Source organism: Schistocerca gregaria, chromosome 11 (assembly GCF_023897955.1).
Source record: "Schistocerca gregaria isolate iqSchGreg1 chromosome 11, iqSchGreg1.2, whole genome shotgun sequence".
Taxonomy (NCBI): Eukaryota; Metazoa; Arthropoda; class Insecta; order Orthoptera; family Acrididae; genus Schistocerca; species Schistocerca gregaria.
The window spans coordinates 58,048,367-58,076,177 of NC_064930.1; positions in this window are offsets into that span (position 1 = coordinate 58,048,367).

Below are 27,811 nucleotides of genomic sequence, written 5' to 3' on the forward strand. Positions count from 1 at the left end.
TGCGGAGTATGGATGTAGATGTAGATGTAGATGTAGATGTAGATGTAGACAAAAGATGTGTCCAAGTAGCCTACCAGAAACAGTCTAATAATAAATCCCCAGAAAATAGTATCCATGAATTTGCATGCAGATCAAAATAAAGGTGGGACACAACCAATAATGTGTATGGATAACCAGAACATTAGTGCTGTTTCCAAAGCTAAATATCTGGGCATTCATATTCAAGAAAATCATAAATGGATTTCTCATATCACATCCTTAAATTCAAAACTAGCGAAAATGAGTTCTGTAGTAAGAATTATTGAAAAAATACTAGTGTCAAAAATAGTTCGGGTTGTATACTTTTCTCATCTACATTCATTACTCAGGACCACCATCATTTTCTGGGGATGTGTACATCAGTCCAAAATATTATATCCAAGTCGTGCTAACTTGTTGTAAATATAATACCAGGTTATCTTCCATTACGAAAATGGGTGCAAAATTATAGAGCACAGGAATCAGTATTTCCTTTTTTGCAGGATTTATTACGCAAATCCAGATTTCGGCTAGTGCCTAGCCATTATCGGTGCACTATTTCCTAAACACTACTGTGACTGACTCCTGATCAACAGGGAACTGATATGCATTGAGTTTACAAAATAGTGCACTGATAATGGCTAGGCACTAGTCGAAATCTGGATTTGTGTAATAAAACCGGCAGAAAAAAGGGTGAGTGATTGCTATAATTTGTAAATATAATAGCATATGGTACCACTTGACGTGACAGGTAACAAACATCAGTTACACTGACAGCGTGGGCTGGACGTCACATAACTGCCTAGTTGTTTGACAATCATAAGCTGGTATAGTTGCATTTAAATACTGCTGCTCCTTGCTGGTTTCATGGTAAACGCAACGTTTCTGGGTCATGACAAATGTGGGCGAAGGCAACGAGTTTAACTGATGTTTGTTATCTATAATGTCAAGTGTTACGATGCGCTATTACATTTGTGAGTAATCATTTCTTGGAAATATTAAATAGATTAAGAATGTATGGCCAATGACATCTTTCCTTCTACCACGAATCTGTTGCTACGGTCATGAAGAATGCTGTTCCAGACGGAAATGAACCTGAATAAAACTTTTTTAATCAAAACAAAACTCTCAATGTTTTTTATTCCAAACAAAACTGTCCACGATCAAGGTACCAGGTAAAGGCTTAGGCGGCAGGTACCATTTCGTGTCGCAGCAGAGGCAGACGTGTCTGCCGTACTGCCGCAGAGCTGGTACAGCTTGAGCTCGATGTCACACAGCAGTCCGGCAGTTCGATGATCTCGAGCTATTTCATTTTCACTTAAATATAGCTGTCTCCTGCTGAATTCACAGCAAAGGCAGTGTTTGTGGATCATGCCGAATGTTCTGCGCCGGGTCAACGACCCAGTTATCATGATGTGGCAATATTACCTCTCTGAAGGCTGGCCCAGCATCAGCACGTGCGGTCTGCTGACGCTAAGCTGCTGACCGTGCAGTCCACTGGTAAGCGCCGACCGACGTTGTCTGAGCCTCGCTTCTGTTCTGGTGCTCCATTGTAGGCTCAGACTTCCATTATAGCTTTATCCTTTACACTTGTTTGAAATTGCACCATAAGAGTCTTTTGCAGATTAAGACTGCTGTTGGCTGTGAATCACTTGCAAGCCTGTCCATCTATCATTGGGTCTGTGTGGGCCGTGGTCGTGTTTGGGCCCTCAATTGGTACCCTCCTGTCACCAGCACACATAATAGTTTCTGGATCCCCTTTTAAAATTATCGTAAGATTATTTACACTGATTAGGCAAAACATTATGACAGCTGACCTACTATAAATATAAATCCATCCGGGCGATAGCAGCGTCAGCTGCCGAGGAATGACGTAGTCCAACGCATGCACTGTGTATGCTGTATCGGTGAGCCTGCTGTCTGTGTGTTCAATGGGGAACGTACATGATCTATCTGAGTTAGGCCGAGGGCAGACTGCAACGGCCCGGAGGCTCGGCACGAGCATTTCGGAAACAGCGCGACTTGTCAAGTGTTCGAGGAGTGCTGTGACGGGTGTCTTCGACACGTCACGAAACCGAGGTGGAACCACGTCCAGATGTCAGAGGGTTGGGTGGCCACCCCTCATTACAGATGTTGGGCGCTGTAGGCAGAGTAGACTGGTAAAACAGGACAGGTAGCAACCTGTGCCATCAGACTTTAATCTGAGCAGAGTACAAGTGTGTCTGAACACACAGTAGACCGAACACTCCTAACGACGGGCCTCTGCAGCTGACGACCCTTGCAAGCGCCAATGTTCACATTATAATGTCGGCAACTACGACTGAAATGGACTCAGACCATTGGCACTGGATGTTGGGGTAGTGGAAGTCTGATGAATCCCAGTCTTTCAGGGAACAGCTCCATGACACCCATACTTCAGGATGGATACTAGCTGGCGGCAACTCCATTGTGCTCTGGGGAACTTTCATGTAAACATCCATGGGTCCAGTGGAGCTTGTGGAAGACACCATGACGGCCAAGGTGTATTGTACACTTGTCGCAGACCACATAGTTCATGATGTTCATGTTTCCTGATGGCAGTGGCATTTTTCAGCAAGGAAATGCACCATGTCATAAGGCAAAGAGTGTTATCCAGTGTTTCATGGAACACAGTGGCGAGTTCCAATTGATGTGCTGGGCCCCCAACTCTCGAGATGTGAACCCGATCAAACCCATCTCGGATGTGATTGAAAGTGGCATCAGAGCTCATCACCCCCTTCCTGGAATTTACAGGAATTAGGTGACTTGTGTGTGCAGATGTGGTGCCAACCAGCCATTCGGCAGGTGATCATAATAGTCTGGCTGATCAGTGAACGTAGGTTAGAAACAATCATTGTGGCACTCCATGTGTTACGTTCCTCCATTCTGAAGTAAATTTCAAGCGTGAGGTACAGTCTGTTAATGATACCCTTTGTTTTCTGTCATAAAGGTAAGGTCCCATCCATGCAAGAGAGATACCATTAATGCTGTAATGCTTTATTTAGCAAAGAATAATTTTGTGTTCCACACAATCAAAGAGTTTGGTTAGGTCACAGTACATGACAATAAGATTTTTTTCTTGTGTAGCTCCACTAGCTAACACTTAATTTCTGAGGCCTTGTATTTTGTGTATGGATAATCCCTTATAAATGCCAAACTGGGAGGCAGTTAAGAAGTTCTCTTCAGTTAATTGAGTCAGTATTCTATCACATGCCACTTTCTCAATCACTTTTGAAAAGCCTGGAAGGAGTGATATAGTTCTGTAATTAGAAGTGATTTTCTATATTTGTCCAGTTTCTGGATGGGTCCGACAGCATATTTCAGTCTGTCAGGAAATATGCTCTGAGTGATTTAGTGATTGTTCATAAAGATAATGCTATCAAACTCAGCAAAAGATTTCAAAACTGTTCTGTAAACACTATAGCAAAATTACTCCTTCTTAGGGCCTGATTAATTCCACAATCAAATGATAATTAAATGGAAACCCTAGCTGCAACCAAGTGTTGATATACTTCATTGGGGACATGTTCAAAATGTCTGCCCCGACCGGGACTCAAACCTGGGATCTCCTGCTTACATGGCTCAGATGGGTAGAGCATCTGCCATGTATGCAGGAAATCCCAGGTTCGAGTCCCGGTTGGGGCACACATTTTCAACATGTCCCCAATAAAGTAAATCAATGCCTGGTTGCAGCTAGGGTGTCCATTTAATTATCATTTCATTCTAGCAAAGCTGCATGATCATCTGCGGTAACCGTTCTTTTGGAAACACATACTACCATCATATATAATTCCACAATCTCCAAATTAATGTCTGTCAGCGTCTGCACAAGTAAATCCAACTCGACTGTATTTGGTTGTTTATGACTGGGTGCACTGATTGCAGCTCAATTTGTTGATCAACTATTTGTAAGTGTCACCATTTCTGCCAGAACATTCTTTCAGGATCCCATTTGTCCTTGTACAGCCTCCCCCCCCCCATTTTTTCCATGTTCACCTCCAAACAACAGTACCACCCACATGCTTTTCCTTGTTGTGCTTAACCTTTGTTTCTGTTCCCAAAGGACAAGACGCAACTTTGGATGTGACCATTTATTCTACCATTCCCTCCTTAAATTCCAGACTGAAAAATCCGTACTCTTTACCCACCTTGCCCTTGACAAATAAACTGCCTCTGCAAACTGCCATTCCCGACAACTGCTTTCCCTCTTGAAAATCCTGCCTCTGAGCTCCTTAATGTGCTAGCACACTCAGTGCCTTTCTCCTTGAAGCCAGCCATAAACTTGAACAAAACCTCTCACTGTCTTATGAATCTGTGTAGCCAATTGCTCAAGCACCTCCTACAACTCCTACACCAATCACCACCTGGAATGTGTCCAATTTATTTCCAATGCTCTCCGACAGGGTGCTATCCTTGTTATATACCATCAACACAACTTTGCTTTACACAAATACCCACATACACATGGTCTCTCTGTCCTAGAACACCACCTCTTCCAACCGTTGCCTGAAAGTCTTTCTAAAACTTCCTTTATTGTCACACAAGCCAACTCCGGCCCTACCCATAACTACTTCACATTTGAGGACAAGACCTGCAAACAAATCAGAAGCAAAGCCATGGGGACCTTTTCATGGGTGCATGAAAGAGGCATTCCCCAAGACCTATAAGGTACCCTCCCCTCCTTCCCCCCCTTCACCCCACCCCTCCCCTTGGTTTTATACAGATTCACCGACAACATCTTTCTGTTCTGGACTCGTGGTGAAGAACAATTTCTCCTCCTCTTCCCACAAAAACTTAACTAATTTTCCCAAATCAAATTCCCCTGGCCTTTTTCCAAACCCAAAGCAAATTCCTTTCATGCTGACTTTGGACGAAGCTCACATCCAAACCTCAGTCCCTATAAAACCAACAAATTATCAACAATACTTACACTTTATGAAAGCTGCCACCCCTTCTACATCAAATGCTCCCTTCCCTACAACCTAGGCATCTGCATCTACATCTAGAGAGATACTCCACAAGCCAACATATGGTGCATGGTGGAGGGTACAGTGTACCACTGCTAATCACTTTGTTTCCTGTTCCACTCGCAAATAGAGCAAGGGAAAAACGACTGTCTGTATGCCTTTGTATGAGCCCTAATTTCTCACATCTTATCTCTGTGGTCCTTACACGCAATGTATGTTGCTGGCAGTAGAACCATTCGGCATTCAGTCTCAAATGCAAGTTCTCTATATTTTCGTAGTAGTGTTTTTTCGAAAAGAGTGCCACCTTCCCTCCAGAGATTCCCATTTGAGTTCCCAAAGCATCACCACAGCACTAACGTGTTGTTCTAACCTACCAGTAACATATCCACGAGACCATCTCTGAATTTCTTCAATGCCTTACTTCAATATGACCTGGTACAGATCCCAAACACTTGAACAGTACTCAAGAATAGGTCACACCAGCATCCTGTATGCAGTCTCCTTCACAGGTGAATCACTCTTTCCTAAAATTTTCCCAATAAACTGAAGTCAACCATTTGCCTTCTCTACAACAAACCTTATATGCTCATTCCATTTCATATCGCTTTGCAACATTATGACCAGATATTTAACTGACTGGAGTGTATCAAACTGCTCACTAGTAATACTGTGTCTGAACATCACATGTTTGTTCTTCCTACTCACCCTCATTAACTTACATTTTTCCACATTTAGAGCTAGCTGCCATTCATCACACCAAATAGAAATTTTGTCCAAGTCATCTTGTACCTTCACGCAGTCATTCAGCTTTTACACCTTACTATACACCACAGCATCATCAGCAGACAACAGCAGATTGATGCCCCTCCTGGCCACCAAATCATTTATGTATATAGAAAACAACAGCAGTCTGGTTACACTTCCCTGGGGAACTTGTGACAATACTCTCATCTCTGATAAACACTCACACCTGCAGCAAAACTATCTGCTCCACCATAAAATCCCTCAACATATACACTGACACTGACAATCCCTCTCAGACTGTCCTCAACTATAGCTACCTCACAGATTTTATTCACAAACAAATCTCCTGAGCAATTTTATACAATCTCCCTCTCATTAGTGCAGTTCTCACTTACAAAAGAGTGACGACGGACCCCTCTTCATGCCCAGGACCACACAGGCCTCAAATGCTTCTACACTCCCTACATCTACATACACACTGCTTAAATCACTGAACAGAGCACGATAGAGGGTAATTTTTACCAAACTAGTAATTTCCTGTACTAATCCACTCTCAAATAGAGTGAGGAAAGAACTGCCTAAAAGCGTCAATACAAGCCCTAATATTTCACATCTTATTGTCGTGAACCTTGTGGAAAATGTACTTTGGCAGCAGTGGATTCATTCAGCAGTCAGCCTCAAATATCGGGTATTACTTTATGAGGCCACAGCTACAACTTTTTCAAGTTGAGCCCTGAAATGGGATCCTCTCTCCCTTATATCTTTCTCGCACCACCCAGTGTCACCTTGTAATGCCCTCCTCATCTCCGTACCATCCTAGTCAGACTATATGACATTCCCAAACCGTTACCCCTACCCCAGTGTTCCTGCCCTTGCGATTGTCATAGTGTAAATCCTTCCTCGTGCACCAACCAACCACATCCTACTCCAGTTCGACCATTAGTAAATCCTACAATATCAAAGGCAGATCAACTTGCAAGATCATGCATGTTGTTTATCAATTAACTTGTGTCCACTTGCGAAGGCATTGCTAATTATGCATATAAATTTGTTTTCATGATTTTCTTTAGATTTCTATTCTTTTTCTTTTGTTCATATGGGCATTTCTACTTGCGATTATGTAACATTTTACTGTGGTTTTTAAATGTAAAGATGTAATTGTGATTATTTCCTTTGCCAGTGGATAAGTATGTTTCTTGCTTTGTACCTGTGGTAAAGTTTGTTAAGTTCTCTTTTGGAATATTATTAATTGTGAGAAATGCAGTCAATAACATTTAGAAATATGTATGTAATTTACGATAACGATATAACATCTACAGACAGGGGACAGCGATAGTGATATCGATAGCCAAAAGGATGTTGTGTAGTAGAGGGGATGGTGGATGGTGTGCCTGTGAAGCGTGCGCAGAAAAATAGTACTGTGTTTCATGAGAAGCATACGTAATTGTATGGACAGTGATACCGAACTATCAGATTGTTAATTCTCTTTACCACTGCGGTATGTAATGCCATCGTCAGCTAACTTTACGAGCAAATAAACCGGACTGTGAAAGTGCAGCTAAAATACTTTGTTGAGCCCGACATGAACTGTGATTTATGCGAATGAACTTAACTGGTATTTTATGCGAATGAACTTTGCTGGTATTGGTTTTAGGTGGTGGAACTGTTGTCTATCACATTCTACCAAGCCTTGAAAGTGAAGACTTTCATGAACTGTGCAATATAAATGTACTTTGAAAGAGAGTACTTGTCAACAACTGTCGCATACTGACATCTTGTGGTTTGTTAATCATCACGGTGTTAATGATACAGCTATGCCAGAACTTTATTTGCATTTCGCAGGAGAAGATTAGCCAGCGGAACTGCCTGTATCCTGCTCTCATCATCGTAACCCGTCGACATCATTCTGCCCAACGCAACGCTTCATATGCAACAAAAAGAGATTTCGCCGAACGCTATCCCCTTACCTAGAAACTTTCTTTCTCTATTAAAAGTATAACAATTACAGACTCTCAGTGAATTAAAAGTTGCCTGGTAGTCATTGTTGAAAGACCAGTAAATATAAACTTCTTACTCTCATTAGTACTAATTCTCATTGCATGTCAAAATTATTGTAGTTATTTTATGTAGTTTTATGTATTGTTATGAGACTAGATATATGATAGTGACTAATAAGAGTATTTTGTCGCGAAATATGGCATCACGCGAAAATTACGGTGACCGCCATAATTGCTTGCGTTCTGACCAATAACGTGAAAGCTGCTATTCCCGTATTTGTGCATTTCCTGACGTGAGCGTGAATTATAACGGTCAGCTGTCAAATCACGTAGGGACTGTTTACCCAGTAATAAAAGTTTCTGATATTGTATTGCTACGAGTCGTAGTATTAAGAGACACTGGCTATACTCAACCCCCCCCCCCCCCCCCCCCTCCCAGTGTTCATGCAATTAATAACAGTATTGTGTGTGATTCACGAAATTTTGTCACTTTTTCTAATTCCTTTCGTATATTGTCTTACATGTCTTTGAAGTTTCAGCGAATATATACACAATTTTGCCGGTTCAGGTTAATTTCAGAGCAGTTGCTCGTGAATATTAGAGTTTTCAGTTCATAAACAAAGTGGGACTGTGACAAATTGATAAGTATAACAAAGAGTGTGGTTTTCCAACTAGAATTTTTGATGACTTTACAGTTCAGATTTAGATAATTATTTTTCCTGTGGGTTGAGGTCATCTTACACTGTACCGTGTTATATACATACCTGACCATCACTAAACTGGCGGATCACACAAATGTAATAACTGTCTGCCTTCGGGGACTTCCAGTACCCAGTTGCTCAATATACTCCACCACATGATTTGAGGGTGCTACACAACACAGGCCATTTGGATCCCCCCCCCCCCTCCCCCTGTCATCACCTGGTACTGTTTTCCTGGACTCCATTATTTGGAGCCGCCCATCTATCACCTGTCACATCCTCACATTTCGACACCATCCTATCCTGCTCCTGATCTTTATTAACACATCCCTCCTCCTCATTTTTTTCACTGGGCTTTTCTCTCCTTTTATTGTCCACCTTCATTCTTTTACCTACCTCCCCTCTTTCCGTCCACCCCTTATAGTGTCATAGTTCCTAATTGTACTATTCATTCCTCTTCCTTCTAATCTATCTTTGCTTTTAACTGTGCCAGTGTCATTTCTGCAGTGAAGCTGGCATTGCACTTTATCCCTGAGCTACTCTCTCTGACATCTCTCCCTTCATCCTTGTCTCCTCTCTCCCTCGCTGCAGGTCTGACTGCACTTGCATCTGAGTTGGCCTCTCATCTAACTTTCATATATCGCAGATCCCTCGAACAAAAGTCCTTGCTCAGTTCTTGGAAAAAAGCACAGGTCACACATGTATGTGGGAAGGGTAGTAGAAGTGTACCACAAAACTACTGTCCGATATCCCACACACTGATTTGTTGTAGAATATTAGAACATAGTCTGAGCACAAACATAATGAGGTATCTTTAACAGAATGATCGCCTCACTACCAACCACCGTGTATTCCGAAAACATCAGTCATGTGAAACCCAACTCACTCTTTACTCCCACAACCTGCTGAAAGCTTTGGATCAAGGGTGTCTGGAACATGCTGTGTTGCTTCACTTCTGAAAAGCATTTGACTCAGTAACACACCTATGCTTATTACCAAAACTATGATCTTCTAGGGTGTTGAGTGAAATCTATGACTGGATTGAGGACTTTTTGGAAGAGAAGTCACAGAATTTTATTGTCAGATGTAGAAGTATCTTCAGATGTGCGAAAATTTTGTTGGGACCTTGATTTTCCTGTTGTATATAAATGACCCTGCAGATAATATTAATAGTGCATTGTTATCAGTAGCTGTGTTTGAGCAATTAGCTACCCTAGTTTGGAAGTTGACAGTATGAATTAGCTGAATGATAGTGTTACTGACTGATAAATCCTTACTGGACAAGTTTTTAAGATAATATACATTAAAGTTATCAGAATCACTATTTATCTTTTTTTTATTGCTGTTACATAGGCCTATAGAACATCAATGTTATCTATGAACAGATTAAAATTACCCAGGGGCAATCAGTACACCCTTACCATTATAAATGATTTATTATGAAATTCTAGTTCTGTCCTGCATGCTTCCACAAGCTGCTTTAGGCAGATGACAATTCCTGATAAATGCAGCAGTTCCTTCTGTTTCCATTTCTACTCTTCAGAAGCAAGAGACTAATCTAAACCCTGTTACACCTAACACTTCTGTATCAGTGGGCACATAATCTTCATAGAGGTAAATTATGTCAGATGGATTTGATGACTGTAATTCACCAAGGCAGATAAGTATTGTAGTTCATTAATTTTAGTTGTTAGTATTGAAATATATAAGGAGTCTGAAAACTGAACACGTGGAATGGTTCCATTCAAAAGTAATCACCAAAATTGTTAAGGCATTGCCAAAGACGTAAAAATCACATGGCAAAAATTCAGATTGTATTCAGGATGTTGCAGTATTACCCAACCAAATTGTTGAGGCACAGCTTTAGTCCATCTGGCAGTGTGGGGGCAGGCATTATTGTGCAACAGGATGATTGCATTCAACAGCCAGAGGGCAAATTGTAAAACAGACAGTCGAAACATCCCACTTCTCCCCTGCCTAAGAAATCCAAGGCTGTTCACACAATTTCCAGGAAGGTCACAATAACCTCCTCCTTCAACTCCTTGGGTCTTCTGCTTGTCCAGTTTCTCAAGTGTGGAACCACAATCAATGTGCAATGCCAGGAAGACACTCTGCCAAAACTGTGCTATAACATGAAAATGTCAAGGAATGCTGTCTGATGGAATCATCCTATTGTACGATAACACCCACCCCCACACCTCCAATCAAATTAAGGCTATGGTTCACTGATTTGACTCTGTGATTTTCTAATCTTTGGTAACCTGAAGAAAGACATGTGGACATGAGTTTCAGTCAGATGAGGAAGTGCAAGAGGGTGAGGTTTTGGATCTGTCAGCAGCTGACTGTGTCCTATGAAATGTGAATTGATGATCTTTTCTGCCAATGTGATAGATGTCTTAATTTGTGAGGTGATTACTTTTGTATGGAACCATTGCATGGTCCCATTGTGGCGGGCATTCGGTTTTCATCTGTCAGCCCTTTGCAAGTGGGTGGAAATAAAATTTCTGCTGATTGCTGAAAATTTTTTACCAACAACTGTTTGTGCTGATGCAGTATATTTCTTAAACTGAAGGCCTATTTCCATCCAAACCTCTCTTAAAACTATTTCTTTCTGACTTTCCTGCCTTAAAAAGAAAAAGTGTTGCTGTGACACCTATAAGCACTGGTGTTTGCCACTCATGAGAGTACCTCCCTCCCCCCCCCCCCCCCCCCTTTAAGTCCGCTGCTACTGGCCCAGCCAGTTTACTATTGAGTTTCTATCTGAGGTGAAGGCTGTGCCTAGTATAATCCCATCTACTAACAGAATCCATTGGATCCACACCAATATGTGGCAGAGCACCTGCCATAAGCAGCTGCTCAAACTCCAAGGATGTTTATTATTTACAATATACAATCAAGATATATTGCATAATGCCAGTTGCTCTGTGAGACTGTTTTCAGATGATGCTGTTCTCTCTAAGAAGGTTGAAATGCCAGAAAGCTGTAGTAAAGTGAAAGAAGTCTTGCAATGAATCCGTTATTGGTGTACAGACTTGCAGTTGGCCCAGAATGCAAATAACAACATGCTATGTGTAAATAGCTAGAGAGATCACTTAGTGTCCAATTACACCACTGTTGACAAACCACCAGATAGTGGTGAAAGTGCCTGATATTCACAACAAACTTCACCTGTAAGTTTGATTCTGACATGCTAAGTAGGGGCATGTTGAGTGTGACAGTCGTCTGTGATTACTCTGTAAAGCACATACTACGACTCTGATGTGTCTTATGAAGATCAGGAACTGTCAGTGTAGCCTTAGTAGGTCACCCTTGAGAATGAGAAAGTTGGTTGAAACTAGTTGCCAAACATATGAACAGCAGGATTTGTTAACACAGTGCCTACTCATACTTCGGGGGAAAAAATCCCTGAGAATTCAAGGTATGGGGGGAAGATGGTGCCATAAGAAGTTCATAATACATCAATGATGAGTGGGTGGGAGGGGGTGGGGCGGACACAACAATGATGTTCCTTTATTCTCAGCTAAAATATATTAGCTGTTGCTTAACTGCAGTTTTCAAACATTGATATTTTATATGGAATAATATTCATATAATTAACACATTTGAAACAACTGAGTATTTTAAAATTTGTGCTTCATAAAACTCAATAAAATTAAAATTCAGTACTGCATAAGAAAGGAAAAAAAGGAATTCCCCAACTTTTACAAAATTCCATGAAATGCCTCAAATTTTTCCCTGAGAATTCCAAGGGTTCCGGAAGAATTGCCACTTCGGTTAGTAAATACCGAATGGTAATGCACTTTATTTGTAGAAGTACCTCAGTATACCATTAGGTGTCTCCATCTTGAAATAGCATTGGTGCTTTCTACCTCAAAATGAGAGAAGGGGGGGGGGGGGGGAGAGAGAGAGAGAGAGAGAGAGGAGAGAGAGAGAGGAGAGAGAGAGAGAGAGAGAGAGAGAGAGAGAGAGAGAGAGAGGGAGAGTGTGGGTAGGGGGGGGGGGGAGAATAAAACTGTTGTGGATCATGGAGGTTTCACTGTTGAGATTGTAAGAGTTTATTTTCCAAGAACAGCCAAGCATTGAATTACACATGCATGTTGTGAAATGACCACAGTGAGAAACTTAGAGAAATGAGAGCTCCTACAGAGGTTTATTGACAGCCATCCTTCCTTTGCACTATTTGCAAATGGAACAGGTGAAGGGACAATTGACAGTGGTCCCAGAAGTACCCCCTGCCACACACCACTGCAAGGTGGCTTATAGTGTAAAGAATTAAATGCAGCCTTGGTTCTTTCTACTTTTATTCCTTCCAATTTCACTGGACTGACCCATTACTTTCTTGGCAGTTTCTGTTCAGTCCTTTCCATTTATATTGCTCATCTACCAAATGCATTTGCTCTGCATACTAGCTTCATAGTATTGTAGTTCCATTTTCTATGCAACCATGTAATGTGGGATGGTACACATAGTGGCCTCACATCATGTTAGACAGTAATCATTGTACCACCTCTCATAATCTATTAATGACAACATTTTCTTTACCTAACTCTACCTCGTTTACAGATTTATGAACTGGTAAATTAACAGTTACAGTGAGATATCAGTTATTTAGACTAGGTCTATACAAGGTCGATGTACTTGAGAACAATATTATAGAAATGGAAGAGGATGTAGATGAAGATGAAATGGGAGATATGATACTATGTGAAGAGTTTGACAGAGCACTGAAAGACCTAAGTCAAAACAAGGCCCCGGGAGTAGACAACATTCCATTAGAACTACTGACGGCCTTGGGAGAGCCAGTCCTGACAAAACTCTACCATCTGGTGAGCAAGATGTATAAGACAGGCGAAATACCCTCAGACTTCAAGAAGAATATAATAATTCCAATCCCAAAGAAAGCAGGTGTTGACAGATGTGAAAATTACTGAACTATCAGTTTAATTATCCATGGCTGCGAAATACTGATGTGAATTCTTTACAGACGAATGGAAAAACTAGTAGAACCCGACCTAGGGGAAGATCAGTTTGGATACCGTAGAAATATTGGAACATGGAGGCAATACTGACCCTACGACTTATCTTAGAAGCTAGATTAAGGAAAGGCAAACCTACGTTTCTAGCATTTGTAGACTTAGAGAAAGCTTTTGACAATGTTGACTGGAATACTCTCTTTCAAACTCTGAAGGTGGCAGTGGTAAAATACAGGGAGTTGAAAGGCTATTTACAAATTGTACAGAAACCAGATAGCAGTTATAAGAGTTGAGGGGTATGAAAGGGAATCAGCGGTTGGGAAGGGAGTGAGATAGGGTTGTAGCCTCTCCCTGATGTTATTTAATCTGTATATTGAGCAGGCAGTAAAGAAAACAAAAGAAAAATTTGGAGTAGGTATTAAAATCCAGGGAGAAGAAATGGAAACTTGGAGTTTTGCCGATGACATTGTAATTCTGTCAGAGACAGCAAAGGACTTGTAAGGGCAGTTGAACGGAATGGATAGTGTCTTGAAAGGATGATATAAGATGAACATCAACAAAAGCAAAACGAGGATAATGGAATGTAGTCGGATTAAGTCGGGTGATGCTGAGGGTATTAGGTTAGGAAATGAGACACTTAAAGTAGTAAAGAAGTTGTGCTATTTGGGGAGCAAAATAAGTGATGATGGTCGAAGTAGAGAGGATATATAATATAGAGTGGCAATGGCAAGAAAAGCGTTTCTGAAGAAGAGAAATTTGTTAACATTGAGTATAGATTATTATTATTATTATTATTATTATTATTATTATTATTATTATTATTATTGTCAGGAAGTCGTTTCTGAAAGTATTTGTATGGAGTGTAGCCACGTATGGAAGTGAAACATGGACAATAAATAGTTTGGACAAGAAGAGAATAGAAGCTTTCGAAGTGTGGTGCTACAGAAGAATGTTGAAGATTAGATGGGTAGATCACATAACTAATGAGGAGGTGTTGAATAGGATTGGGGAGAAGAGAAGTTTGAGGCACAACATGACTAGAATAAGGGATCGGTTGGTAGGACATGTTCTGAGGCATCGAGGGAACACCAATTTAGTATTGGAGGGCAGCGTAGAGGGTAAAAATCGTAGAGGGAGACCAAGAGATGAATACACCAAGCAGATTCAGAAGGATGTAGGCTGCAGTAGGCACTTTGAGATGAATAAGCTTGCACAGGATAGAGTAGCATGGAGAGCTGCATCAAACCAGTCTCAGGACTGAAGACCACAACAACAACAACAACAACAGACTAGGTGAGACCATAGGCCATCAGGATTGTCAAAAAAACAGATAATCCAACCTCATTGTATGGATCTATGTAACAAAGTTGATGTTCTTACTTCACCAATGAATAAATCTACCAATGTGTTGTGTGAGTTTTTCTAAGTATCTCACCAACACTTCTATTCATAATCATGGAGGAAGTGCCAGTTTGGACTTATATCCACCTTGGAGAAACAAACACAAAACTGTATTGCTCATAACAAAATAAATTTAAAAAATGTTACTGAAATATATCCATTAAAAATGCAGCAAAACATTCTTCATACACAATGCAAACTACCCACGTTACCATCCCTTCAAGGAATCAGAAACGTGGATAGTTATGAAAGGAAAAACCCGTGTGTGTGTTTTTTTATTGTAGCACATTTCCTTTCTTTTTGTGTGTGGCTGTACAGGGCAAGGTGGCGCAGTGGTTAGCAGTCTGGACTTGCATTTAGAAGGACGAGTTAGGTTTTCTGTGATTTCGCTGAATCACTCCAGGAAAATGCCAGGATGATTTCTCTGACAGGGCATGGCCAACTTCCTTCCCATAATCTGATGAGACCGATGACATAACTGTTTGGTCTCTTCCCCCAAACAACCCCACCCAACCCAACTAAGCGCTTCTGCTTTTTGGTGAGTGGTCTTCTTTAATCTAAAATTATGATCACAATATAATGTTTTTACAAGAAAATCATATGCCAAGACCTACAGTGCTTGATAGTAATATGTTGTCATTCTCCTGGACTCAACTTCTCTTTCATCATCGGGGGTGTTGACTCTGTTTTTCTTGGCATACTGAGATTAGGATATGAAGACATGCAAGGGGCATACTTGTTTGTTTATGTCCTGGAGTTAGTGCAAGGGGCATAGCAGCATGTTCATGGTTCAATGCAGTCACTTCTTTCTTTTTCTGAACTAAATGTATTTTCATCTTGACAAAAAGAAAAAAAATGATATGAACTTGCTGCAGTTTTAAACTTGATGAAATGTGAACAGCCTTTATGGCAGATGTAACTAGGTTACTTATCTTGTATTTTTGCTCATTATCCTGGAATTCTTCACAAGAACTGGATTCAGCTCTAAAGTTCATTTAGTGTGCTATGTGGATTAAATTACAGATGTCCCTTTATGCTTTTCATTACATTTTCATTGCTCAAAGTGGTGCAGGTAGTCTGTTACAGATCCTCTGATTAATAGTGCTGTCTAGTGAACTAACATGCACTCTTGACAGTTGCTTTTGAACAATTACTCCATTGTTAACAGTACAGATTTTAGATATTAAAATTAAAAATTATCACATCAAGTTATTTTGACATATGTACAAAATTGTTTCAAATACTGTTATCAATTTCAGACATATAATTCAGCCAACAAAAAGGTATCACCCCAAGTTTATGTCAAACACACAGAACAAGCAATGAATTTTATACTTCCTTTATTATTGTTATTATTACACTCCTGGAAATGGAAAAAAGAACACATTGACACCGGTGTGTCAGACCTACCATACTTGCTCCGGACACTGCGAGAGGGCTGTACAAGCAATGATCACACGCACGGCACAGCGGACACACCAGGAACTGCGGTGTTGGCCGTCGAATGGCGCTAGCTGCGCAGCGTTTGTGCACCGCCGCCGTCAGTGTCAGCCAGTTTGCCGTGGCATACGGAGCTCCACCGCAGTCTTTAACACTGGTAGCATGCCGCGACAGCGTGGCCGTGAACCGTATGTGCAGTTGACGGACTTTGAGCGAGGGCGTATAGTGGGCATGCGGGAGGCCGGGTGGACGTACCGCCGAATTGCTCAACACGTGGGGTGTGAGGTCTCCACAGCACATCGATGTTGTCGCCAGTGGTCGGCGGAAGGTGCACGTGCCCGTCGACCTGGGACGGACCGCAGCGACGCACGGATGCACGCCAAGACCGTAGGATCCTACGCAGTGCCGTAGGGGACCGCACCGCCACTTCCCAGCAAATTAGGGACACTGTTGCTCCTGGGGTATCGGCGAGGACCATTGGCAACCGTCTCCAAGAAGCTGGGCTACGGTCCCGCACACCGTTAGGCCGTCTTCCGCTCACGCCCCAACATCGTGCAGCCCGTCTCCAGTGGTGTCGCGACAGGCGTGAATGGAGGGACGAATGGAGACGTGTCGTCTTCAGTGATGAGAGTCGCTTCTGACTTGGTGCCAATGATGGTCGAATGTGTGTTTGTCGCCGTGAAGGTGAGCGCCACAATCAGGACTGCATACGACCGAGGCACACAGGGCCAACACCCGGCATCATGATGTGGGGAGCGATCTCCTACACTGGCCGTACACCTCTGGTGATCGTCGAGGGGACACTGAATAGTGCACGGTACATCCAAACCGTCATCGAACCCATCGTTCTACCATTCCTAGACCGGCAAGGGAACTTGCTGTTCCAACAGGACAATGCACGTCCACATATATCCCGTGCCACCCAACTTGGTCTAGAAGGTGTAAGTCAACTACCCTGGCCAGCAAGATCTCCGGATCTGTCCCCAATTGAGCATGTATGGGACTGGATGAAGTGTCGTCTCACGCTGTCTGCACGTCCAGCACGAACGCTGGTCCAACTGAGGCGCCAGGTGGAAATGGCATGGCAAGCCGTTCCACAGGACTACATCCAGCATCTCTACGATTGTCTCCATGGGAGAATAGCACCCTGCATTGCTGCGAAAGGTGGATATACACTGTACTAGTGCCGACATTGTGCATGCTCTGTTGCCTGTGTCTATGTGCCTGTGGTTCTGTCAGTGTGATCATGTGATGTATCTGACCCCAGGAATGTGTCAGTAAAGTTTCCCCTTCCTGGGACAATGAATTCACGGTGTTCTTATTTCAATTTCCAGGAGTGTATTTTGCTAATAATCTATCTTTGAGATTCAGATTCTTTATTGGTCATTCAGTGTTATTATGTGCAATAGACTTCATCAGTTCACTTAACCTATTAATTCTACAAAATAAATTTTTACATTTTTAAGTTGATATTGGCCATTTCTAAGAATTCTTCTAATGAAACGATTAGTTAAGAAGAAGTTATGTACATTTTCTTTAAATAATTTGTCGGGCTTGATTGATGCACTTTTAGACAATTTGTTATGTATTTTAATTTCCATATACTTATGACTATTGTTAGTTTTAGCTAATCTATTTTGTGTCAACAGCAGAGAAGTACAGGTTCTTGTATAGTAGTCGTGCCTTTGATTTGTTACACTTAAATTAGGTAGTTCAGCAAGTCTGTAGTTAATGCTGTCAAGAATATATAAATTAATAACTGTTAACATTTACTAAACAATGGTTTACAATGTGTTCTATTATCTACCTTAGCTATTACTCTGATTGCTTTCTTCTGGATCACCATAATTTCATTTATGTTTCTGCTGTTTCCCCAGAGTATTAATCCATACCTTAAAACAGATTGAAAAAAGGCAAATTACACTGTCCTTACGTACTCAAATCTCACACAACACATCAGTCTCTTCAACAAATATATAACTCTTCACAACCTAACCACTATGTGATCAACATCAGAGTTTCATGTAAGACTGTTGTCAAGTATGATGCCTAAAAACTATGCATTTTGTTTTTCTATTTTTATAGTATTTGATAGACTGAACCAAATATTCTGGGTCTTTTCCTCATTTAATAGTAGACCATTTGCATTAAACCATGATGTTGCATTTTCTTTTGCCAATTTTATATCACTTACAAGGTTATCAAGTACATGGTTTACAGATAGAAAAGTTGTGTCATCTGCATACATATGTCTTTACATCCAAATTTCCTGGTAAGTCATTTATGTGTACAAGGAAAGGAAGTGGTCCCAATTTAGATCCCTGTGGCACTCCATGTTGAACCTTGAATGTGTTTGACAGATGACTTCCTGCACTCACCACCTGTTTCTTTTTATTGAGGTATGATTTGATGAGTTCCAAACTTTTATCGCATATTCCATAGTACTCAAGTTTAGAGAGCAAAAGTGAGTTAACACAGTCAAAAGCTTTGCTCAGATCATATAAGGTTATCTGTGTGTGAGGTTGTTCCTCGAATGCTGCTAAAATGTCTCTAACTATGAGCTCTGTGGCATGTGTAACCGACCTTCCTTTTCTGTTCCCAAACTGTGATGCACTTAACATGCCATTTAGTTCTAGGTACTCATACATTTGCTGATATATTATGCCTTCTCTTTTCCTAGTACTGGAATTAGTGAAATTGGTCTGTAGTTTGAAGGATATGATTTGATACCCTTCTTAAATACTGGAGTTACCTCGGATAGTTTGAGTGGATCAGGAAAAACCCCTTCCATGAGACACAGGTTTATCGATTATAATAATGGTGCTGCAATGTAATGTATGATTTCTTTCAATAGATTGTTTGACATATTAAAAATATCGGTACTGTATGAATTTTTCATTTCTTTGACCGTTTTAAGAACTTCATGGTGGCGTACCTCTTTGAAGTGTTTCAATGATGATCTGACCCTATTATGATTTAGGTTTGCACTCTTAAGATAATCTATACGTGTTACACTGTCTTAAGATAATCTATACGTGTTACACTGGGTTTACTGGTCAACTTTTGGATATCATCAGCACAGCATACAAAATATTTATTGAATGTATCTCCTGGTATTGCGACTGTCTTGTCAAAGTTTCTGACTTCACCTTTAACAGTATTAATTACTGACCAAGCTGTTTTGCATTGGTTTTTACTATTTTTTATGAGATTTGTTTTGCATCTTTGTTTCGCCAATTGTAACTCTATCTTATACAGTTTCCTAGTGGTTTTTTTCGAGATCCTTAATTTCATTAGAATTGTTTACTTTGGCAAGATGCTTCGACAGCAGTAGCTTATTTATTAAATTCTCCAGTTCTTTGGTGTACCACAATTTACCCTTTCTTGTTTTATGATATTGATTTTGAACAAGATGGCCTTTTAAAGTACCTGTTAAGTAATTGTGGAATGTTTCATAAACTGTTTGGGCATTGGAATCACAGTTTTGAAATAATTTGTCCCAGTTTGTTATGCTCAGCTGGTGTGTTAGTTTTATGAGATTTGTTAATATTAAGGTACTGGTTTTTGTTAACTTTTGTGCGGCCTTGTTCTCATCCCCTTTTATAAAATGTCTTAACTGGACTATTAACATGGAGTGGTCTGAGAAAACAAATTCCTTTACCTTGGTGAGTACGTATCACGAGCACAGTTGACAAAAGCATTATCCAAGCATGCTTTTAGTCTTGTTGGTTTTGAATTTACATGTGGAAGTTGTGCTGCTTTAGCATATTCAGTAACTTATTTACACTGGGTTTGTTACATGTTACATCAAAGCTTGAATTACAGTCTCCCCCAATTACAGTTACACACTGTAGCAGAGTACACTATCTAAATTATCTAAAAAAGTTGTATCATCTGAGTCAGGGGAATAGTAGATACATACTATGATAAGTTTCATTATATCACTTATTATCCTGGTAATTTCAAAGTATTTCTCTACATATGCCGAACTAAGATCTACTGCTCTACACTCTACTTCATTTGAAACATAGATAACAGTACCACCATTACGGTACTGAGATCTACAAAAACTGTTTCCATGTTTATAACCTTCTGGTACATAGTATTGTATTTGTTCTGGTTTATGCCAATGTTCTGATAGGCATAAGAAAGAATACTTATTCTGTGGCAATGACTCTTCCAGAATTTCAACTTTACCTTCAAGACCCTGAATGTTTAAAAATAGGATGTTGTTGTGACTTATCTGTGAGTTAGCAGGCTAGTTTTTCAGATTTTTATTTTCTTCTTGGCTTGAAACCATAAAAAATTATCACTGAATGACACAGATGTATTTTTCCTTTGGCTCCTCCTTAAGCATTGCTGTGTTGCTGCTCCAGTTGTTGTTGCTTCTGCTACTGCTGCTGCTGTTCTTGTTGCTGCTTCTGATGATAATGAGGGTGCTACTTCTGTCTCACTCATTTCTAGTGTTGTTCCACAACTGCTGTGCCTTTCTGTGAATTATTAAAATTTGGAGTGTTCACTTGTATTAATAAAATTTCACTTTTGTCTTGGAGAGGTGTAGGTTCACAAACAGTAGATTTCACATTTGAGTCTCCAGGTAACACACACTCACTGTCCATGAGAGGTATGACTTTTCTGTCATCACACTGCACATTTGAGATTTTATTTACTAGTTCTAAAATTTTTGTTCCTTATTACATTTTTTCCAAGAACATTTAGATGAGAACCGTGTGTTGTGTGAAATCTTTTCCCTAAATTGATGTTCACAAATGTTACATTTTCAAACTGCTTGCAAATATTTTGTATCTCTTTTTTTTGCAGATTAATTTTCTTTATTTTCGCAGGACCATTCTATCAAGTCGTAATGGTGTGGCACTAAAAAAACAATAACATTTGTTCCTCTCAGACCATACAGTTTCCTTTTTAGCGAGATTAAGAGATGGTTTTTTTCATTCCTAGTGGCATCATTTGGTCCCGCCAGGAAAATGGAAAAGTCCTTATTGCTCAATTAGGAAATTTGTTCTTGACTCAGTGATGTAGCAGCACTGAATTTTGCTCCTGGGTTTATTGTACAGTTAAAATTTCTTTCTTTTGAATTTATTCAATATCTCTCTTTCTATATAAATTTAAAGTTTCTGCTCCACTAAGACATTCAGATTTGAGTACAGTGCTGCAATGCCTAAATTTAATGAATTTAGAAATTGATTTTTTCTTATAAATATTTTGTGTTGTTAATCTGCAGTCAGTTGCCACTCTTTGACAGTGGTCTTTGTTTGCTGCTTTTTCCATACGGTTTCCTTGTATGATTTCCCCCAAATATTTAAACTGAGAAACCCTTTTTATTTTTCCATATTTTGTGTTCAAACACTTCGGTGCTTGTTTGTTGCATGTCAATATTCCATTTTTTTTTTTCAAATGATATCTGTAGTCCTTGTTCCACAATTTCTATAAGAATTTCAATTCTTTTTATTTTTTAAATTTTTTTAGCTGTGATTTATCCCTAGTTAAAATTGCCAGGTCATCTGCAAAGACGAGGCAGTCTACTTTAATATTACTTGTACCTAACTTGATTGATTGATCTATATTTTGACTTAACTTGTGCTCTGACCATTTTGTAACTACCTTTACCAAAACACAGTTAAACAGAAATGGGGAGAGTCTATCTCCCTGTCTAACACCAGTCTTTTTATCAAATGGTTCAGAAGTTTCTCCCATGAATTTAACTTTAGAGTTAGTGACAGTTAATGTTTCCTCAATCAATGTTAAGAGTTTCATTATCTAGCCCTCATTCCTTTAAAATACTTTTTTTAGTTATATGAAGACGAAATTGATGACAGCTCTCCTAGCGTGTTTTTGGTATACATCTGAGTAGACTTTTTTTATTGGTATTAAAAGTAATGCTGCCTTTTTATTCAGAAAGTATCTTTTGATGATTTGTTTTTGTATTTCAGGTTGCATAGTCCAACAGGTGCAATAATTTGGCAACTATGCATATCACCGTTATCAGATATTTTGGTCTGTCAATGCAGCTGATACTGGCAACATGTCTGATTGCCAAAATATCATGCCTGTTGGACTCTCTGAGCCAGCAGTACACTCGTGGACTATTCGAACAGTTCACATGTTATTCCAACAGCTGTTTCAGATACTTTGGCTATCATATGAAAATGACTATTGTTGCACTACACGATTACATGCTAATTAGAACAGAATATGATAATTTCAGATGTTCCTGTGGACTGATGTTTCATAAACCTTTACATTTTATATAATCCATAAGGTAGAGATTACTGGTAATGATATAACTACAAAGGTAATTGGAATTTCTGCAATCACTCACCCTTAAATAACTAAAAACATTGTTGTAACCACCACTACAGTTTACTTATTAAACTAATCTGGTACATATCAGGTATTGGTGATGGATATCATCGGCATGTGCACTGATGAAGTGCAGAACTATGTTATATTTCATATTATTTGGAGCAAATTGTGCGTAAATCAGAGAACATTATACAATATGGACCAACGAAAGAGGAAGTACTGTTGTTTAAATGCAGACCTCATTTTCAGGCTCTGTCTGACCATCCTGATTTAAGTTTTCTGTAGTTTTCCTAAATCATTTCTGGCAAACAGCAAATAGTCAAGGCCATCACCAACCACCGCACTTACATATATTGTGTGTGTGTGTGTGTGTGTGTGTGTGTGTGTGTGTGTGTGTGTGTGTGTGTGTGTTTTGAGCTATTTATTTTCACTGTATTCTGATGACAAGTCCCATGTCATTGTGAGATGATCCTTTGATGAATAAATCAACCAACTTAATCTCTGTGAAGAAATTAGAATGACATTGGCAAAATGCCATAAACAAACATTTTATATTTATTTTCATGTAAACATATGACTTACACATAACTCTAACATAAATTTTGAGGAGATATTGAGAAAAAAAAAGAAAAAAACCTCATAGTGGGATTTGTACCCAGAAATAATAAGGAAGTTTCTTCTCAGGAAGACTATTATGTCACTTTTGTGCAGCACAATTGCACGGTGTTTTCACCAGTATTAGTTTGGCTTAACTTTTTTCCACCTGGTGTTCCAAATAAACCATTCTTTGTTCAGCTACATTGTTCGCTATTTGTGTGGTACAATGGCTCCAGGAAAAACCATAACATAGTGTAATGTACCATTACTTTCTTACTGTGTGTGTCTCATTATTTGTACACTTGCTGGTGGGAGAAACATGTCACTGGAGATAGGATACACCACAATCCAGATAACAAAAGAAAACATGTATTGATAACAGCTGCCAAGTAGAAACTATGGCTGATAATCTTTTCTTATTGCATTTGCAGTAGCATAAGGCCATGAAGTTGTCATCAGAAAGAAGCAAGCCTTGTAACATGAAACTGTCTTATTGTTTATAATTAATGGAAAGAGTTAGTTTGGCATGGCGATAATAAACAAATCAGACTTTGTTAAAAACATAGATCACAGGTTTGACTTATAAATGTTTAAATGGGATAAATGATAGCGTGCTTATGGTGTGTGATTATCGCATCATGGAACTAACTACTTCCAACTAATTTACAGGCCAAAATTACATAAAACAAACTTCATTCGTATGGGATTTGAGGTTTGGAACTGTACTACCAAAGAAAAATATATTGACTTAGAGACTATAATAATAATTATTATTATTTAACACACATTACAAATTTGGAGTACTGTGGCAGGGAGCAGCTGGTACAGAAGAAACCACAGTAATTATAAAACCATAATGGGTACCAAAAAAGACGAAGAAATGCAAGCAGCAGAAACACAGCATGGCTATACATTGGTAACTTAAAGAGAACCACCACAACTGCTACAGTAGTGAAATACCTTAACAAGAACGGAATACTGGGACAACTAGAATGTGAAGAACTGCGCACACTGGGCGATATAAAAGCTTTCAAAGTAGGCATTCCATTTGAAAAGCTACAAATCACACAAGAACCAGAATTCTGGCCAGAAAACATAAAAGTACGTCGATTTTGTTTCCCAAGAAAATCAATGGAAGACGGAGCAGAGCTCAACTGAACTAAGAAGAAAACCAGAAGAGCAAGAAGTAAAAGCAGTCTTGTGGAATACAGAGGGAGTAAAAAGTGCTCTTAACCTAACACCAACAGACATTCTGCAAAACTCGGATCTTGCAGTCCTAACAGAAACCTTCCTGATAGACAGCTGGCAACATAAATATTTCTATAATCATCACTTAATGGCAAAGAAGGGAGAAAGAGGACGACCCATGGGAGGAATATCTATCCTACTAAATAATTGCAGCCTATTTCAAACCGCACACAAATGCTGTAGAAATAATTGACAAAATAGTCACACTTATCAAACAATGAAACAGCAAACCCATCATTATTACATGCGATCTCAACTGCAGAATAGACACAGAAAACTATAAAACAAAACTAGTCATTGAAACCCTAGAAGAAGATGGTTTCACCCTACTTAACGATAGACAGATACCTACATACATATGCCACAATGGGAAGAGCACCATTGATATCGCATTAACAAGAGGACACATAGAAGGAAGTATTCAACCAATATGGCTTGACTCCATTACTCCTACATGAAAGCACATTCCAATAAAGATAAAAATAAATATTGTCACGTCACCGCCAGCAAGAAAGACCCACCAAATCACACAAAGAAAAATTGATATAGAAAAATTAACAAACCAGCAAGAACAATTAACACAAATAGAAACTTTTATAGGGGAAGTGAGACCTTGAAAAAGCAACAGACCAAATAGAAGACCTCCTAAAAAATTCAGTGATACAAATAATCCCCAAAACAAGGGCGGCCAAAAGATGGTTCGATGCTGAATGCTACAGCAAAAGGAACACTGTTCTAAGAACCCTCCACAGACTAAGAAACCAGCATGACGTGCAAACATACAAACTGTACGCAAAAGAGAGGAGAATCTACAAAAAACTAATAGAAGAAAAAAGAATACATAGAAAGAGAGGCAAAAAGAGAAGCAGATGAAGCAGAGAGAGACCCATACATAGCAGCAAGACCAAGAAAAATGCCTCATACACCAAATATAGACTTGAAGGAATGGGAAGACCACTTCAGTGAAATACTGAACAAACGAGGACTCAAAACAACCCCAAAGAAAGAGAAACAACATCAAACTAAGGAAAAAGACAATACATGGGAACCCCTGAATGAAGATGTTGTAAAGAAATAATAAAAGCACTGAAGGACAAGAAAGCAGCAGGACCTGATAATATATATAATGAACAAATAAAAGATGCAAAAGAGGCTCCCCAGACATATGGACCAAACTGTTTAACAAATGCCTGAAACTTGGAAGAATTCCAACACAATGGAGACACTCGACAATAAAAGTTCTCTGCAAAGGTGAAGGAGACCCAATGGACCCAAACAAGTACAGAGGCATAGCCCTGAAAAATACTCAATTCAAGATGTTTTCAAAGATAATAACACAAAAAATCCAAGCCTCTGTGGACAGGCATCTCCCAGAACGACAAATGGGTTTCAGATCTGGAAGATCAACACCTACGGCAGTCAGGCTTCTTCTAAACAACATCGATGATGCGCTACAAAATAAACAAATGTTCTACACTGTGTTCATAGACTTTACCAAAGCCTTTGACCTATTGGAAAGAGAGCTCATAGTCCGAAAACTGGAAAACACAATGGGAGAAGATAGCGTATGGGCAAGAATAATCAAGTCAATCCTCGAATACAACTTAATTATAATATCAGACAACGTCTCTTTTTCGAACCCCCTTCTGCAATTGAACAGTCTTATAGGGTGACCCAATGAGGCCTTTTCTGTACATTCTTGCCACTGAAGAAGTACTCCAAATTGGAGAAAATGAAGAAGATGTGTATGTATATGCATACGCTGACGACATAGCTGTAGGTTCAACAGATATACAGAAGCTGCAGGGAATCATTGAGAAAATAGACAGATGGTGCAGTGAACATAAACTACACATAAACATAACAAAGACAGAAATGGTAATTTTCAGAAAAGGAGGCAAAACACCCAAGAATGCGGAAATAAGTATCAGAGGACAAAAAATAAAAATCTCATCAGACTTTAAATACCTAGGAGTGACATTGCAACCAACAGCCAAATGCTTCACAAAACATACAACAGAATGTGCAGCCCAAGCAGTAATAGCAATACAGGACATCAAAAACATCCGCCTACTCAGTATGGGAACACCCATGAAATTATTCAACACAAAAATCTTGCCAATCCTGGCCTATGGGATGGAGGTTATATGGGACCACCTGACATAAAAAAATCTAGAAACACTAGAAAAGGTAAAATTGACCTATCTAAAAACAGCGCTAAGTCTCTCAAAGACAACAAGATCTAGACTAGTGTACCTGCTAGCGAGAAAGACATTCCTAACTGAAGACATCAGACTTCGAAATAAGATGCCACACACCAGGGCTTCCAGGAAGCAACTGAAGATCATGGAGGACAAATGAGAAAAAATATGGCCAGATTTTTATGGCACCGAAGCAATGGTGAACCGCTCATGGACAGCACCAAACTTCGAACAGCGACATGGCGTAACTAGACTTTCTATTCACGGCTTTCATCATCTAATCTGCAAAAAACAAAACTTATCACAAGCCAACTGCAACATGTGTATGTGAACTGTGTAATGAAGCCTTTGAATGATATCACATAGAACTGTGCAGTAAAAGAGTGAAATTGATAAATGAATATGCAAAAATGTAAAATGTTAAGCAACGTAACTGTATATGGCTATTTGGCTGCAATTTTTTAAATAAAATTGAAGGAATGATACACGCTTATACCATAATAGCTCACAGAAGATATGGGAGGAAGGAAGGGAATGACACTTTATTTTTTTAACTAAGAATGATCAACAGTCGATTCCAAAGATGTAATGTACACAAATATCAAGTTAATTTCTGAAACATAATCGTGTCTCTAATATTGAGACATCACATTCAGACAGAGTGGCTGCTTGAAATAAGATTTTTTCTTACAACAGCCAGTACTGTCATTTCTCAGTCATTTATGTAGTTCACACCTATGTATGAGCATCCTGGAATGTTTACAAATACTTCAATGAACTCCAATGGGTCAATATTGTTACTGATACTTTATTCAGTATTCAAATTTTGTTCATGGACTCATAAATGGTTGGGCATGGATTATTCTTCCAAACTGACATCAAATTCGAAAACCAAATTCAGCTGCATCATATGCAGTACATTGTATTGTCCACAAGCATTACTACCTTCTTTGTCTCTTATACCACTTTATACTCACAACAAATGGTGACAGCAGACACTGCCAACATCCAAGTATGGCAACTGGCTGAATTTAAATTTAATGATTTATATCATGTATTGTTGATATTATTACTTACACAGTGTTGAGTACTGTACAGTCATGTCCTAAAAAAGATAAAAATATCCAAATGACACAGATTAATAAGGGTCACTTACAAGAAATTCAACTGTTGTTGTTGTGG